This window comes from Lolium perenne, chromosome 5 (genome assembly GCF_019359855.2).
Source record: "Lolium perenne isolate Kyuss_39 chromosome 5, Kyuss_2.0, whole genome shotgun sequence".
NCBI lineage: Eukaryota > Viridiplantae > Streptophyta > Magnoliopsida > Poales > Poaceae > Lolium > Lolium perenne.
In genome coordinates this window covers 16,202,851-16,221,496 of record NC_067248.2, presented here as the reverse complement: position 1 = coordinate 16,221,496, position 18,646 = coordinate 16,202,851, and the positions used below count along the sequence as shown (strand labels likewise).

General features: G+C 47.0%; 1 non-coding gene across 1 annotated transcript; it reads left to right on the top strand.

Annotated features, from left to right (window-relative positions):
- The first annotated feature begins 14,189 nt into the window (after window positions 1-14,189).
- LOC127305000 (small nucleolar RNA Z247) lies at window positions 14,190-14,328 on the top strand. Its single transcript, XR_007853664.1, has one exon. It is a non-coding gene; the product is annotated as a small nucleolar RNA Z247 (small nucleolar RNA).
- The last annotated feature ends 4,318 nt before the right edge of the window (window positions 14,329-18,646 follow it).

The following is an 18,646-nucleotide window of genomic DNA, read 5'->3' as shown; positions in this document are numbered from 1 at the left end:
AATCTCAATCATGTAAGGCACCTCATGAGATTATTGTATTGAAGTACATAGGAGAGAGATGAACCACATAGCTACCGGTACAGCCCCGAGCCTCGATGGAGAACTACTCCCTCCTCATGGGAGATAGCAGCGTTGATGGAGATGGCGGTGGTGTCGATGGAGAAGCCTTCCGGGGGCACTTCCCCGTCCCGGCGGCGTGCCGGAACAGAGAGTCCTGTCCCCCAGATCTTGGCTTCGCGATGGCGGCGGCTTTGGAAGGTTTCTCGTACCGTGGCTTTTCCGTGTCGAAGTTTTAGGTCAGGGACCTTTAAATAGGCGAAGAGGCGGATTCGGAGGGGCTACGAGGCGGTGACACGCTAGGGTGGCGCGGCAAGGGCCTGGGCCGCGCCACCTGCATGTGTGGGGCCCACAAGGCCCTCCTCTGGCGGCTCTCGGGTGTTCTGGATGCTTCCGGGGATTCTAAGATGCTGGGCGTTGATTTCGTCCGATTCCGAGAATATTTCCTTACTAGGATTTCTGAAACCAAAAACAGCGTAAAACAAAGAATCGGCCCTTCGGCATCTCGTCAATAGGTTAGTTCCGGAAAACGCATAAATATGACATAAAGTATGCATAAAACATGTAGATATCATCAATAATGTGGCTTGGAACATAAGAAATTATCGATACGTCGGAGACGTATCAGTAGCAGGTGGAGCAATAGGTGTGCATAAGAAATCATTATTATTTATGGTTGTGAAGTCACACAACTTAGTATTTTCAGGAGTACTCATTTTAGCAACAGTAAATAAAGCAAACTAGATAAAGTAAATGCAAGTAACTAATTTTTTGTGTGTTTTTAATATGGCAAACAAGACAGCAAATAAAGTAAAACTAGCAACTAATTTTTTTGTGTTTTGATTTAGTGCAGCAAACAAAGTAGTAAATAAAATAAAGCAAGACAAAAACAAAGTAAAGAGATTGCGATGTGGAGACTCCCCTTGCAGCGTGTCTTGATCTCCCCGGCAACGGCGCCAGAAATTTAGCTTGATACGCGTACAGCACGTGTCCGTTGGGAACCCCAAGTGGAAGGTGTGATGCGTACAGCAGCAAGTTTCCCTCAGTAAGAAACCAAGGTTTATCGAACCAGTAGGAGCCAAGAAGCACGTTGAAGGTTGATGGCGGGGAGATGTAGTGCGGCGCAACACCAGGGATTCCGGCGCCAACGTGGAACCTGCACAACACAACCAAAGTACTTTGCCCCAACGAAACAGTGAGGTTGTCAATCTCACCGGCTTGCTGTAACAAAGGATTAGATGTATAGTGTGGATGATGATTGTTTGCAGAGAACAGTAGAACAAGTATTGCAGTAGATTGTATTCGATTAAAAGAATGGACCGGGGTCCACAGTTCACTAGAGATGTCTCTCCCATAAGATAAATAGCATGTTGGGTGAACAAATTACAGTTGGGCAATTGACAAATAGAGAGGGCATGACAATGCACATACATGATATGATGAGTATTGTGAGATTTAATTGGGCATTACGACAAAGTACATAGACCGCTATCCAGCATGCATCTATGCCTAAAAAGTCCACCTTCAGGTTATCATCCGAACCCCTTCCAGTATTAAGTTACAAACAACAGACAATTGCATTAAGTATGGTGCGTAATGTAATCAATAACTACATCCTCAGACATAGCATCAATGTTTTATCCCTAGTGGCAACAGCACATCCACAACCTTAGAACTTTCTGTCACTGTCCCAGATTTAATGGAGGCATGAACCCACTATCGAGCATAAATACTCCCTCTTGGAGTTAAGAGTAAAAAACTTGGCCAGAGCCTCTACTAATAACGGAGAGCATGCAAGATCATAAACAACACATAGGTAATAGATTGATAATCAACATAACATAGTATTCTCTATCCATCGGATCCCAACAAACACAACATATAGCATTACAGATAGATGATCTTGATCATGTTAGGCAGCTCACAAGATCCGACAATGAAGCACATAAGGAGAAGACGACCATCTAGCTACTGCTATGGACCCATAGTCCAGGGGTGAACTACTCACTCATCACTCCGGAGACGACCATGGCGGTGAAGAGTCCTCCGGGAGATGATTCCTCTCTCCGGCAGGGTGCCGGAGGCGATCTCCTGAATCCCCCGAGATGGGATTGGCGGCGGCGGAGTCTCTGGAAGGTTTTCCGTATCGTGGCTCTCGGTACTGGGGGTTTCACGACGAAGACTATATGTAGGCGGAAGGGCAGGTCAGGGGGCCTGACAGGGGGCCCACACACTAGGCCGACGCGGCCAGGGCTTGGGCCGCACCGCCCTAGCGTCTGGCCACCTCGTGGCCCCACTTCGTCTCCTCTTCGGTCTTCTGGAAGCTTCGTGGCAAAATAGGCCCCTGGGCGTTGATTTCGTCCAATTCCGAGAATATTTCCTTACTAGGATTTCTGAAACCAAAAACAGCAGAAAAACAAAGAATCGGCTCTTCGGCATCTCGTTAATAGGTTAGTGCCGGAAAATGCATAAATATGACATAAAGTATGCATAAAACATGTAGGTATCATGAATAAAGTGGCATGGAACATAAGAAATTATCGATACGTCGGAGACGTATCAGCCGCCGGCCCGACCATCGCCTCCCTCCCCTTCTCTGGCACTGTCGCCGGCCGCCGATGCGTCGCCACCGCGAGACCGTAGCGGCCGCCGCTACGCGCAACGCCGCGCGCGCCACCCGACACCGCACGGAGTCCGGTCGTCCGCGCCACACGCCCCTGCCCACCACCGCTCGACGCCGCACACCAAGTGCTCGACGGAATGCAGCGACGAGGGAGAGGACGGCGGCGGCGGCCCCACGCGCAGCCCCTCCGGTTATCCCCTCCGCACAGGGTCGGCGCCAACGGGGGCTCGCCGGTGGGGGACCTCTGGCTGCGGACGCGCGGTGGCCCCACGGAGCCGGGCCACGGCGGGAGCCTCGGCGGCAGCAGCCACGACATCGAGCTCGACCTGGCCATGCTCGTCAGCGACTTCCTCGAGGGCGGCATCGGGGACTCGCGCGGCAGCAGCGACAGCGAGTCCGGCCTATGTAGCCCGCGTCGACGGGAGGGTCGAGGCGGTCGCGGGTGTCGGCGAAGAAGAAGAGCAGCAGATCGTCGGCGGCGGCGAATGGCTTGCAGCGGGCGAAGCACGTCCATGCCAGCGCCACAATGGCGGCGATGGCGGATGGCGGACGAGGCAGGGGCGTGCCGTGGGCTTCGCCGAGTTGGACGATGCGTTGCTTGAGGCACTTGGTTCTGGCAGGGGTGGGCAGGGTCTCGCCGTTGAGGAGGAGCATGACGGCACGCTTCATGGCCTCCACCTTGGCGGCGACGTCGCTGCCCTCGAGATCCGCCTTGATCTCGTTGGCCATGGCGGCGGAGCCCTTGTCGATACGTCCACATATGGTCTCAAAAAACTGTAGTAGAACACAATGACAAACTTAGTTTCCAATTTTGATGAAGTTCAAATTTCAAATGGGGATTTTGATTATTAATCATATTTTAACATTTTAGGCGGAGAAAAAATCAAGTTTTCAATGTGTAACTTTGAAGCTTTCCCTTGCATGCATCAACAGATCTTTTAGCACTAGCCCTTTTCGGTTTATTTTTCTTTCATCTAAATTACATAAAACAAAAATTACATCAATAGAGAGAAGAGCGAGAGGAGGAGCGCTGAGTGTTAGGGTTAGGGTCGAGAAAAAGAGAGAAGAGCGAGAGGAAGAGCGCCGAGTGTTAGGGTTAGGGTCGAGAAAAAGAGAGAAGAGCGAGAGGAGGAGTCTGTGGTGGTGCCGCCGCGACATAGAGAGAAGAGCGAGAGGAGGAGCGCCGAGTGTTAGGGTTAGGGTTTTTTGCTTTCTTCATTTCAATTGTTATCCATCTAGCAATCTGTTATATGATCATGAAATATAATTGCTTTCTTAATTTTGTAGTGACATTGAGGTATGGCGGACGGCACCTTCGTCCGAGATGAGGAGGGGGAAGAAGCGGTGCAGAAATTGATCTATGAGAGTGCCCGTGGTACGGAACCCGATGGAGATGAGAACGAGTTCCAAGACTTTCTGAATGATTTCGGCGAGGGACTTGAGTCTGAACAAGTTAGAAGAGACAACGAAGTGTCCATAAAAAACGGGCGAGGTGTATATTTATGTATCAATTAGTCTATGTTCATCGATCCCTAGATGCATTCATTTATTTGTATTGCACTTATTAACGAATAATTTTTCTTTTAGCCTTCTGCATCATCGAGCAAGTCTGTTAAAACAAAAAGAGGCCCGACGAGAGTGTTAAAGGGCAAGGGCAGGTTAGCCCTCACGGCATTTAAGGCTAATGGTGAACCGGAGCATCCCAAAGAGTACTGCCGCTAATTTACAAATCAAGTCGGAGTTCTTGTTAGGGACCATGTACCGATCAGCATTCAAGAGTGGAATAAGACGAAGAAAGCGGGGACTGAAGCTAGTTATGTCAGCGAGACGATGAAAAAATTTCTTTGGGACAGTCTACTGACACGATTCAGCCTACCGGAAGACATGACGGAAGGCCAGAAGAATAAAGTCAGGGAATGGACATGGAAGAAGATGGCCATACAATTCCAGACCTGGAAGAAAAATTTATGGGACAAATATAAGAATGAAGATCCAGTATTCGATGATAATCTAGTGAAGATAAAAGATCACTGGCCCGCATTTAAGGCGTATAAGCAATCGTCTACTTTTGTGTCCCGATCGGTCACAAATACGAAAAATGCTTCAAAGAAGAAACTTTGGCATCATTTGGGGTCAGGTGGCTACAAGACTGCCATTCCGAAGTGGACAGCGTTTGAAAATAAACTGATGGATGCAGGAATCACTCCACGGATATGGAACTGGCCTGAACGGTCCAAGTTCTGGTTGTTTGCGCATGGCGCAGGGTTGGACCCAAAGACAGGGCTGATCGTTGCGCAGGGAAAATGGAAGGAAAAAAATTGAGGCAATCGTACCGAAGCTTGTAGATGCAATTGAAAAGGTCAGAAAGGGAGAGTACATTCCCAATAGAGAGAATGACGAGCTAACACTCGCTCTAGGGAACCCTGAACACGTTGGACGGGTGCGAGCTCGCCCAGGTCTCACCATGAAGGAAGCGTGGCCGGAGAGCGCTGGCACTTATAGAAGCCGTTCGCGAAAGAAGAAGAAGGACGCCGACACGTTAATAGAATTGTTAACTAGGGTGGAGGCGCTTGAGAAAAATCAGAGGGCACCTGATCAGCCGATGTTTCTACAGGATCCACAAGCCGATGCTGCCCCATCTCAGCGAAGAAGCAGTGTCAGTTCCTCGCATCTTGACGGATGTGGAGGAAGCGACCCCGTGGATTATGTCACGGAGAAGACAGATTGCGAGCTAGATATGTTATTCAGGACTGCGTCCGTTAAGGTGGCGGTCGGCTATGTGTACCCAAGTGAAGATGGAGCAATGCACCATCATATGCCCATTCCACCTGGCTGTCTTCGTGTCGGGGTGGATGAAGTTGTTCCGGGTTTTGAAACAGTGGAGCTTGATATTCCTAGAGGTGACGATGAGAGGACACTGGCCGATGTCAAGCACGGTTTCGCCCTATGGCCGAAGAAGTACATCGTCCTTTTTGCAAAGGCCACCGACTCCTCCACATGAGCATCAAAGGCCTTCGACTCCTCCTCCTAGCAGTCCACATGAGCAGCAAAGTCCACACCTACCTGAGAGGGACCCCACCGTGAGTCCACCACCTCGAGATCCTCCGTGTAAGACAGCGCCCGTTAAGCGGAACGGTACGCCGCCTAGGAAGAAAGCTAGAAAGGAGAAACCACTGCCGCCTATTGAGAAGTTACCTTGGGAAAAAACTCCCGAGGAAAACCAGGCAGCCGTTCAGGCCGAGGTGAAATTTTTTTTTGCACCGAAAGTGCCAGAGATACCTTTCGAGAAGACACTAGATCCGGTGAAAGTTGTGCGTACCGTTGAGAATCTATATGACCCTGTACCATCGCCGCCATCTGACTATAGGCGTTCTATTGAAAGGTCGTATGACAACATGATCGAGGCGACAAAACCCGTTCAATCGGGTGTCAAGGAGTTAAAAGGGATACACCAAGTCTACCAGCTCGGACAACAACCCGTTCAATCGGCCCCCATCTCGTGGTGTATGACGAGAAGGCCGTTCAAAATTCTCGACAATACACCGATTACCCCTCAGCTGAAGTACAATATAAATATGTTCAAGGGAAAGATTTGGTCGAGAATCTCAGGAAGCTACCAACAAGAATGCGTAACTTGCATACGTGGTACCAAGTTGCCACAAAGGGAGTGATCGGGACTATCATGGTGCGAGTTAAGGAAGAGCACTACTTCCAAGAATACTCTGTGAGCGTTGACTTCTGCGAGCTTTTCCAGTTATACAATCTTCGGGCCCTCGACAAATCTATCATCAGTTGCTATTGTCTGTAAGTGATTTATTTATATAATTTGAGAAGTCTTTAGCTCAGCTCCTTCATTATCTGCAAATTATAATCTTTTGTGCGCTATGTTATGCAGATCGAAGATGCTCGAATGCAAAAGGGATGAAATCACGGACATTGGGTTCATTGACCCGGACACAATGCATGTCAGGACCATAGAAGAACCCCTCTATAACAGGGATACACCGGAGACTTTGCTAAGATTTTTGAAGCGACAACGTGACAAAAAGATAATACTTTGGCCTTACAACTTCCAGTGAGTGTTACTCTCTTATAACACATTCTATTTTGCTCACCATATGTTAAAATATTAACTGATGACTTATATATATGACACTACATATTTAAACTTGCGTAGGTTTCACTTTATTCTTATCGTCATTAAAATGTACGAAGGAGAAGTTGAAGTCTTTGACTCACTAACCAAAGAGCCTATACTATACAAGTCTTGTTTTCTTATGCTCAAAAGGTAATTCAAATTCTTATCGGCTTTTTTGTGAATTTCCTGATATCAACTGATTGATAACTCTTTTGTGCATTTTCTTTTGTCGGGCAGCGTATGGGAAACTTTCATCAAGGAAGATCAGTCCTTTCAATGGGCACCGAAGCTGATATGGCGTGCGAACAAAGTAAGTAGTAGTTACCTAGGTCCACACACCTTTATCATACTTGATTATTGTTTGACTGAATTATATTCTTGTACAGAAATGCGCAAAACAATCACAGGGGACTGATCTATGTGGATACTACGTTTGCGAGTACATCCACAGAATTGTCAGCGAGAGAGAGAATAATGAAAGAAATAAAGAGGTACGAAAACAATATTCACAAATTTATTTTGTTACCATAAGTTGTGTTGAGTTTCATGTATTCATTTGTATCTTATTCTTTTACAGTTGAGAAGAAAGCGGGAGAAGATCTCAATCGAGGAGCGCTTCAAAGCAATTGGCGAGGAATTGTCGGGATTTTTCCTTCGGGAAGTCATACCACCATCCGGAGAGTTCCACTATGCATAAAGATCTTCTCCCGCTCCTCGATTGCTTTGTGTATATATAGTTCGACTCGGAGTGTACCACTATGGTACATGTAATAGAAAGTATGCCTCGGAGAGTACCACTACGCATGAAGATCGATCTTCATGCATGTACTACTTTATTCTGGTGCATCGACTTGATATGCATCGAAGAGTACTACTTATGCAATTACATGTGTGTTATATTATATGCACCAACTTGATATGCATCACCTTGATCTTTATGTACTACGTAAACCCAAATGCGTTTCTGGTGCATCGACGTGATACAAAACGCTCCGATACCCCTAAACCCCTCCTAAAACCCTAAACCCTGAATTCTCTGCCGCGGCAGAGATTTCTGCATTTTCTCTGCCGCGGCATACAACCTTTGGTACCGGTTTGTAACCAAAGCTCCGTCGCCTTGCGCTCTCCTGGGCGCCCACATGGAGGCGCCATTAATACCGGTTCGTAAGGAACCGGTACGAAAGGGGGGGGGGGGCTTTTGTACCGGATCTTTTATACCGGTTGAGAAACCGGTGCAAATGGCCCTTACGAACAGGTATAGATGAGCGTTTTTTCTACTAGTGTAAGCATCGCAAAACAAAGTGGTAGAGAGGAGCATTCCACGAGGGAACAAGGTTGTATTTGAGAGAGGAGCCATATTGAATTGCCGGTTGTATTTCGAGAGTATATATGACGTCCTAGATAGGATACGTCTATGATATACTACGGAAAATAAAGGTTGGGTAGGTGAAAGGGAAAGACAATGTGAACTTCAATGAATCTTGTACGCCAGGTGTTAAACTGAGGTTGTCTTGCCTTGCCTTGTTTTCCATTTTCCTGCTGCTTGCTCGAACAAACTGTAGTTGTATGCTCTTCAATATCATCTGCCATAGTCCCATCTGACCATTTGGAATCTCTATTATTCAGGTCGGGTGATTATAGTATATTTGCTGAGGACACATTGGGGGTGGCTCGGTGTTACATTAGAGGTCACGCCAAAAGTGCTTACATCACTATAGGAACCAATCAAGGTTCGGCACCGGCCACTTAGCCATCGGCACAGGATGTGTCGACGGCTGCCCCGATGGTTGCCGTCGGCACAACTCCCGTCGGCCCAACTCCCGTCAGCCCAGTAAGTTCTCTGCAAAGCCCATCTGACCATTTGGAATCTCTATTATTGGGGTAAGGTGATCATAGCTTATTTTCTGAGGACACATGGGGTGGCCCGGTGTTCCATTAGAGGTCACGCGAGATCACAACTGCTTACATCACTACAGGAACCAGTCAAGATCGGCACAAGCCATTTTGGCCATTGGCATGGGCTGTGCCGACGATTGCCATTGGCACAGCCCCCATCGGTCTAGTAGGTTCTCGGCACAGCCTATTTGGCCTTCGGCATAGCCCTCAGGTGACCCCAACACACAGGTGCATCATTTTTTTTTAGAAAAAAATCCAATTCTTTTAGGCAAAATTTTGACTTGTTTCTAGTTTAATCTCGAAGCATGATTAATATTAGGTCGAATACTTATTAATAGACAAACTTTCCACTCTGTCACCCATTACAAACTGCTCCCATCCCTGCGCACTAAACTTTTTCGTTCCTTTTGGATGAGCTTCCGGCGTAGGAGTTCTTCTTTGTTGACAATAGTACCCTATCAATCCTATTAACCCTTAGGCCATGACACGGCACTTCTTTATTATTTTAATTTTAAAAAATTATTTAACTAAAGAACAATGAATACATTACTGTTTTTAATAATAAATCTTGTAACAGTAAATTTTTTTTTTTCTTTTTTTGTATTTTTGTCATCAAAATCTAAAAGCTAAAAAAGTCATATTTACTTTTTTGATTATGAGGAATCTAAAAATTCGCTAAACAACCATAGTTCATTGAAATCAGATGTAAATTTGTCCGTAGATATATTTTCATGTAAAAAATGTTTTCATCGGAGGTCGTATGCAACCAGAAAAACAGTTTTCCCAAAAAATAACGTCATTTTACATAAAACTTCGTATATCCAAATTTCAAGTTTGTTAATTTTCCTAACAATCAGAACACATAATACATGACCATCTCAAAGTATTTTATTTTTTGAAATTTGTAACATTTTCGTATATTTTTGTAAAAAACTGAAAAGGCGATTCCAGGGGTGTGGAGAAAAAAAATCTGTTCCGATGGCTTGAATAGGGGTGGAGAGAGAAAAAAAAAATCTTGTGCCGATGGTTAGACCATCGGCATAGTCGTAACACCGTTGCGCCGTTGCCTCACCGTCATGGAGGATATCCTGTGCCAATGGGCATACACAGCCTGCCCGAACCCTGTGCCGATGGCCCGAGCCGCAGGCACAGATCCGTGCCATCGGCACCTTGACGCTTTTCGTAGTGCATGCACAACACATTACCAATCGAGCGATACAAAGTTGATGCGAACCGCAAACGTCTCAAGTAGATGCAGGCGCGATTTTGGGCAGCAGCATGTCCACCTAGATGTATTACTGACACCTCTCATCCCCAGATTCCTTTTTCATTGAATTGGGAGGAAAGGAGATGGAGGATAACAGATCGTTCTTCCTTATCCTATATAGAGTTGCGTAGTTGAGCCTCAGGTGAAACCCGTGACATTCAAGCTAGCTTTTTTTTTTCGAAATGGGAGCATAGCCCCAGCCTCTGCATCAATTGATGCACACAGCTTTCTTTATTAAAACAGGTTCAAAGTACGCGGTAGTTTAAACGATTACAATCATGGATCGGCCAACGTCGATACATGAATCAACCATAAGAAAATGAGACACATAAAGAAACTATCCATTTGATAATCTGCTAATGTGTCGCCATCCAGTAGCCCGGAAAAAGCAGTCCTGAGCAACCGTCAACAGCCGGTTGCATCCAGAATCCATGTGCTCCCGCTGCTCCTCCGGGAGAAGGAACACCCATAAGTGAATCCAGTGCGCAGCTCGCCGAATAACCTGCAAGAAATTAGTAGATTTTTGTTTGTTAAAGACCATGTCATTTCGACTTGTCCAAATGGACCAACATAAAGCTGCAATACCAATACGTATGCGAGCCTTATCACATTTGCTAACTCCATTTAACCAGTTACCAAACATATTATTAATACTAGTTGGCGCAGGTATATTAAAAGCAAAATACACCATACGCCAAACAATCTTTGCAAACGGACAATTAAGAAACAAATGATCAACGGTCTCGTTAGAGTCACAGAAACAACATTTTAGACAGCCACTCCAATTTCGCTTAGCCAAATTGTCCTTTGTTAATAAGACTTTATTATGAAGAAACCACATAAAAATTTTGATTTTTAACGGGATTTTCATCTTCCTCAAATATTTACGAAGAAATCTAGTATGCCCATTCATCAAGTCTAGATACATAGATTTAACCGTAAAAAGTCCTGATTCAGTCAGGTTCCATATAAATTTATCTGGTTCCAGTGTTAGATTCACAGTGATTAATTTTTGGCACAAATCCAGCCATTCAATCCATTTGTGATCATTTAGACCCCGCCTAAAACATACATTAATAGGGGTTTGATTAAGAACCGTCGATACCATTACATTTTTATGTTGAACAATGTTATAAAGGGAGGGGTATTGTTGGGCAAGAGGCACATCCCCAAGCCACGTATCCTCCCAAAATCTTGTCGCTAATCCATTTCCGACCTTAAAAACGCCTCGTGAAAAGAAATCTTGCTTAACCCTCATTAAACCCTTCCAGAATTGCGAATCTGTAGGTTTAGCTTCTACCTGAGCTAGAGTCTTATTCCGAAGATATTTATTATGTAACAATTGTTGCCATACACCATCTTCGGTAAGTAATTTAAACAGCCATTTGCTAAGTAAACACTTATTTTTTAGCTCAAGTACCTCAATTCCTAAACCCCCTTGATCCTTAGGACGACAAATCATATTCCACTTTGATAGACGATATTTCTTTCGATTTTCATCTGATTGCCAAAAGAAATTAGACCGAAAGAAGTCAAGTCTCTTTCGGACCCCTTTTGGAATCTCTAAAAACGAAAGCATGAACATATATACTCATAAACGACGGGGAGTAAAATTGGATGTGAGAAAGGCAATCTGATCTCATCAATGAAACTTATACACCATGTGGAAAAAAAGAACAGATGTTGCCTTACAGATTTGCTGTTGCACTCCTGGAATTTATTCCAAAGAAAACCTAATGTGACTTTACACTAGTGTAAATGGAACCATGTCCTAGTTGTGATTGTCTTACTCGTCAATGGAAGTTTCTTCACTCCAAACTCATCACTAAACCATATCAATTTTAGATAGTTGGAGAACCTCCAACATTTTGAAATATACCATCTTGTGGTTACTTGATGTGTCATACCATGTAGCAAGGGGGACACATAACTCATACATTTTTGATAAATATAACATATTAATATCAAAATAATACTTAATACACCCGGCTTATGTGACAACGCAATCTCAAACAGATACTCGGTACATCAAAGATGCACACAACTAATGGAGCAGGAAAAGAAGTCCTGGCCGAAGCGAACAATGCCTCACAGTAGCAGAACAATAACCTCCATTGACAACACTTGGAATACGAAAAGGGTTCTCCAAGAACATCACATTCAATGTAGGAACCTTGTACAAGGACTACTGTCCCCCAACTTTACTAGATCATGGATTTTAACCATAGTGGGCTATTACATTTATCGGCAACATTTTTAGAAGCTAAGAAAGTCTATAGCCTAGCTATAGAGGACTAATCAATTTAGCCCTTTTCTCAAAAAATAGTAGAAATTTCAGTCATATCTTGCCAAAAAAAATGGAAAAACTTTGAATCAAACATGTTTAGAGATACAACTCATTCAACTATTCAACGCAAACAAATATTCAACTATTCACTTCACAAGTTTTATCGAATTAGGTTGAATAGAAATTCAGAAAACATGAAATAAATATATGAGAAGAGAAGAGGAGAGTAATTTAGAAAATATAATTTTTAGCGGATAAACTAAAGGCTGACTAGGGATTAATTAGAGTTATAGCCGGCTATTAGCTGGTTTTCTCATTTAGCTTATATAAATGTCATAGTCATCGCGGGAGATCTCCCAAATAGCTATAACCGAGCTATATATAGCTAGCTATTCAAAACTTTGTTTTTCACCCCCGAAATAACTACTTTTTCGATCAATGAGCATAGCCCTAGCATCTGCATTCAAAGGATTCACACAGCTTTCTTCTTCATTAAATTATTCGCAATGCCTTACAAGGGGAATACAAAGATCAACTTGAAGCTACCTTCCTAGCGACAACTCGCTATACCTACGATGAATGAGGGACCATGAACAAGGCCATACTACTTAGTGCTCACCAAAAACAAAGTCACCATGTGTTACCACCCCAACTTGAAATACTGCTGCAAAGCACCGATGGCCATGCTTGAATTCGTCACGCGCATGGTTTAGCGTGGGCATGGCCACAGACACAAAACCGCATTCACACGATGAGCAGTGAAGTTTATAATTATCCACATCCAATGGAAGCACTATGGAGCAATCACACACGCGCTAGGTCCTGGCACGACCGAAACCATGTCCACGCAAAGAGAGCTGCCCCATTGGAACAGAGTTTTCTCTTTCATAGCCTTCCCGATATCATCGAACCGCCTTGAGATTTCCCACCTCAATACCATGGTAATTGCGGTGATGTGTTTTCCTGATTGACGTGCCCAATGGTGCCGACATTTGTGTGGGTGGAGGACGCCATGAACCTCGCCTAGGCCTGCAACCCTTGTTGGCGGCACCGGCAGCTGAGACCATATAAGGGTTATGGAGGCGCAGTGGGCACATTAGGCGGCACACTTGAGGGTTGTGTCAGCACTCAGTAGTAATTGTTCATTCAGGAAGCCAACAAATGAGATGCAGACAACAGATCGCCAGCTTAACTGAAAAGGACAACAGTTTATCCCAGTGGGTGTTAAATACGGTCTGTATAGATGTATTTATACATGTATTGTAACCTGTTGATGTCTATATAAATAAAGCTGATCACGTGGTGGAGACACACCACGAAACCCTAAACCTATTCTCAAACTTGGTATCAGAGCCGAGCCGATCTCGGCCCTCTCGCTCCCGCCGCCGCCGCCATGAGCTCCTCCGCTCAAACCTCCAAGGCCCTCAGCCCTCTCCTCGCACCGCCCAGTGCCACCACCACCGCCGCCGTCACCACCTCCGTCCCACCACCGGCAGTGCGTCTCAATCGGAGCAACTTCATGCTGTGGCGCACTCTCTCGCTCCCGAATCTCTCCGGGGCGGGACTTCACGGCTATCTTGATGGAACTATGGCCGCGCCGGCGAAGACCATCGTCGAAGGCACTGGTGATGCTGCAATCACCGTGGCAAACCCCGCCTACGCCACATGGTGGACACAGGACCAGCGTGTCCTAGGGCTACTCCTCTCGTCCATGGACGAAGACATCGCCTGCCAGATGATCGGCAGGACTACGGCTGCCGCGGTGTGGGAAGCAGTCCACGCCATGTTTGGTGCCCAGAACCGTGCCAATATTCGGCACATCCGTCGGCAGATCCAATCTCTGCGGAAGAACGACATGACCGCCGGCGAGTACATGAACAAGGTCAAGGTTCTGGCAGACACCATGGCCGCCGCCGGATCACCACTCAAGGACGATGAGATCATTGACTACATGATCACAGGGTTGGGCTCTGACTTCAACCCCCTTGCGGCCTCCATGATCCGCGACAACCGCGCTGACTCCCTCGCGGACTTCTATTCGCACGTGCTCAGTTTTGAGTCCCTGTGTGCGGGTCAGACCCAGACCGATGACTGGTCCTCCTCTGCAAACGCAGTATCCCGGCCTGGCCCTTTCCTCGCCGCCGGTCAGCCATCGCAGCACCGCCCCTACGACAACAACTCTGGGCGCCCCGGCACCGGTCAAGGCGCTGGTGGTGATCGTCGCCAGAACAACGGCGGCAGCAACAACTACGGTGGGGGTGGCAACTACGGTGGGGGCGGCGGCAACGGCCGCTCTAACGACGGTGGCGGCGATCGCCGTCAGTACAACGGCGGCGGCAACGGCCGAAACGGCCGCAAGAAGCAGCGGCCACAGTGCCAATTGTGCAACTACTGGGGGCATGAGGCGAGCGACTGCCGCAACCGCTTCAACCCTGAGTTTGTGCCCTCACGCCAGCGCTCAGGCAACTCGGCGTCCACCAGCTCCAATGACTCCCATTGGCACATGGACACGGGGGCGACGGACCACCTGACGAGTCATCTCGAGTGCCTCCACATGGCTGAACGATACGGCGGGAAGGATCACGTGCAAGTAGCCAATGGTGCAGGTTTGTCAATTTCTCACATTGGTCATTCAACTTTAGCCGGTTCCTCCCTCCGCTTGAAAAATATCCTGCATGTTCCAAATATCCACAAAGATCTTCTTTCTGTATATCGTCTCGTTTCCGATAATTATGTCTTTGTGGAATTTCACCGTGATTTTTTCTGTGTCAAGGACAAGGCCACGAGGAAACTTCTTCTTCTTGGTAGAAGCAAAGGCGGTCTCTATCCAGTTCCTTTTAGTCGAGCCTCGTCATCATTGTTTCGCCATGCCCTCTCCAGCACCAAGACCACATCCGCGCAATGGCATCAGCGTTTAGGTCATCCCACAAATAAAATAGTGCAAACTCTTGTTAGGAACAATAATTTATCTTGTTCGTCGTCAGACAATATTGTGTTGGTTTGTGATGCTTGCCAGCGTGCAAAGAGTCACCAATTATCTTATACTGCATCTCATCGTGTGTCCACTATGCCTCTTGAGTTGATCCACTCTGATGTTTGGGGTCCTGCTATTGCCTCCTCCGGAGGTTTTAAGTACTATGTTAGTTTTATTGATGACTACTCTCGGTTTTGCTGGATTTATCTTCTCAAACACAAGTCTGATGTTGAGCAGGTCTTCTACACCTTCCAGGCACACGTCGAACGTCTTCTGAACACCAAAATCAAGGCAGTTCAGTCCGACTGGGGGGGCGAGTATCACAAGCTCCATCGGTATTTTCAGCGCACGGGCATCTCCCACCGTGTGTCCTGCCCTCATACGTCCCAACAAAATGGTGTTGCGGAACGTAAGCACCGCCACCTCGTAGAGACGGGCCTTGCCCTGCTCGCTCACGCCTCCGTCCCTCTACGGTACTGGGATGAAGCATTCTTAACGGCGTGTTATCTTATCAATCGCATGCCTACCTCTGTGCTTAACAACGACACTCCTGTGCAGCGCCTCCTCAAAATAAACCCCGACTATTCCTTCTTACGTATTTTTGGATGTGCTTGTTGGCCCAGTCTTCGCAAATACAATTCCCACAAGCTCTCTTTTCGTTCCAAAATGTGTGTTTTTCTGGGATATAGTCCTATGCATAAGGGGTACAAGTGCCTGGATAGGTCCACCGGGCGCATTTACATTTCTCGTGACGTCGTGTTCGACGAGTCCGTGTTCCCTTATGCGACCCCCGGTGTCACCGTTGATATCTCCACCCTAGCCGAGTCCATCATCACTTTTCCTTCCACCTAACCGGCTATGAGTGCCATGTGAGAAATTATGACCTGTCCTATTTGTCTACTGACCATGTTGTTCCAGATGCTGTGTTCCCTGTGCAGGTTGTCGTGCCAGCCTCGTCACCAACGCCCGCTCATCCGATCGACGTGCATGGGCATGGGGAGACTCTCGAGGTCTCCCATGCAGACGCGCCCTCCGCGCCTTCGTCGCCTGCCCCTGCTGGGCCTTCTTCGGCCCAGCCCGCGTCGCCCTCCGCCGGCTCCGCCCCGGCCGCATCGCCCTCCACCGGCTCCGCTCCGGCTGCTCCACCTTCGACGGAGCCTTCGTCCGATGCTGCTACGTCGGCTGCTGCCCCTGTCACCGGCCATCCCATGGCGACACATCTTCGCACCGACTCACGCCGCGCGAAGCAATTCACTGATGGGACCGTGCGGTATGATCCTCGTCGGCGTGCCTTCTTCGCTGCTCCCGTTTCGCATCGTGATGCTCTCCGGGAGCCTGCCTGGCATGCTGCCATGACCGATGAATTTGTCGCCCTTCGCCAGAATAATACGTGGCGTCTTGTGCCCAGGCCCTCTGGTGTCAATCTGGTCAGCTGCAAGTGGATCTTCAAGACCAAGCACCGCCCTGATGGTTCTATTGACAAGCATAAAGCTCTCCTAGTCGCTCGCGGGTTCTCACAACAGCATGGTATTGATTATGGCGACACTTTCAGTCCAGTTGTGAAGTCTGCTACGGTGCGCCTGGTTCTCTCGCTCGCTGTGTCCCGCGGCTGGACTCTCCGTCAAATTGATGTGAGCAATCGCTTTCCTCCATGGATTCCTGACCGAGGAGGTCTATATGCAGCAGCCGCCTGGGTTTGAAGATGCTCAGTACCCTCATCATGTGTGTAAGCTGCAGCGTTCCATCTATGGTTTGAAACAGTCTCCCCGTGCATGGTATGCTCGTCTGAGTGCTCGATTGTTTCAGCTCGGATTTACATCCTCGAAGGCTGATACGTCCTTATTTATCTTCTCCCGGGATGGTGTTCAGATTTATATACTGGTATACGTTGATGACATTGTCATTGCCGGCTCTACACCTGGAGTTGTTGATCGTCTGGTCCAGTCTCTCTCGGACAGCTTTCCCATCAAGGATTTGGGTCCCTTGGATTATTTTCTTGGCCTAGAAGCGTCTTTCAATTCTGGGGGCATGACTGTGACACAACGCAAGTATGCACTGGACCTTCTGCATCGTGTCAACATGGAGAATTGCAAGCCCACTTCCACGCCTCTTGTTCCTTCAGAGAAGCTTTCCCGTCATGGTGGTACACTGCTACATACTGATGATGCGTTCCGGTATCGCAGTGTTGTTGGCGGGCTTCAGTATTTGACTCTCACAGGGCCAGACATCTCCTTTGCTGTTAATAAGGTCTGTCAGTACCTTTCTCAGCCGACTGAGGTCCATTGGGAGGCGGTTAAACGCATCCTGCGATATGTGAAGGGTACACTTGATACTGGCTTGTGCTTCCGGAGGTCCCGCTTCACTGGCATTAGCATATTTACTGATGCAGATTGGGCCGGGTGTGTTGATGACAGACGATCTACGGGTGGTTTTGCCATCTTTGTAGGACCGAACTTGATATCCTGGAGTTCGAAGAAACAGCCTACAGTCTCAAGATCCAGTACCGAGGCTGAATACAAGGCGTTGGCAAATGGAGCTGCTGAAGCGATTTGGCTCGAGTCTTTGCTTAAAGAACTCGGAGTAACTCAGCAGTGCACGCCCATATTATGGTGTGATAACTTAGGGGCAACATATCTGACCGCTAACCCAGTTTTCCATGCTCGAACGAAGCACATAGAGATCGACTTCCACTTTGTACGCCAGCGTGTTGCAGCTGGAGCTCTTCAGGTCAAGTTTATATCTTCAAGTGATCAGCTAGCTGATGTATTTACTAAACCAGCTACCCAACAGATGTTAGACCGTTTTAGATCCAATCTGAATCTTGTATGTAAAAGTTCAGATTGAGGGGGAGTGTTAAATACGGTCTGTATAGATGTATTTATACATGTATTGTAACATGTTGATGTCTATATAAATAAAGCTGATCACGTGGTGGAGACACACCACGAAACCCTAAACCTATTCTCAAACTGTGGGTGGACTGACTCAACACTACATAGAACCAAAACGCACTTTCAAAGCAGCCTCGACGACTAGAACCTGGTGTACAATGTCAAACTCAGTGTTCCGCCTGGCCTGCAATCACCTACTGTGACATCACTCATCCGTGCACATATATACATGTAATCCCGAGCCCTCTCATCCCTAGCTAAGCCTACAATATACAGCTGACAAGTCGTGTAATAAAGGGAGATCCTCTTAATCCTACCTAGAATTATTGTTAAGCATCGTAGTAGTAGAGAGTTAGAGACTGGTGGAGAAGGAGATCGGAGAAGAAAGTGTCACCTTGAGACTCGATGGCCTTAAAAATAGGATGCCAGCTGCTTTGATATACGATGCGAAATAAAAGTTTATAGGTGAAAGACAGATCTGACTCATCAATTAAACCTGCACACCACGTGTGA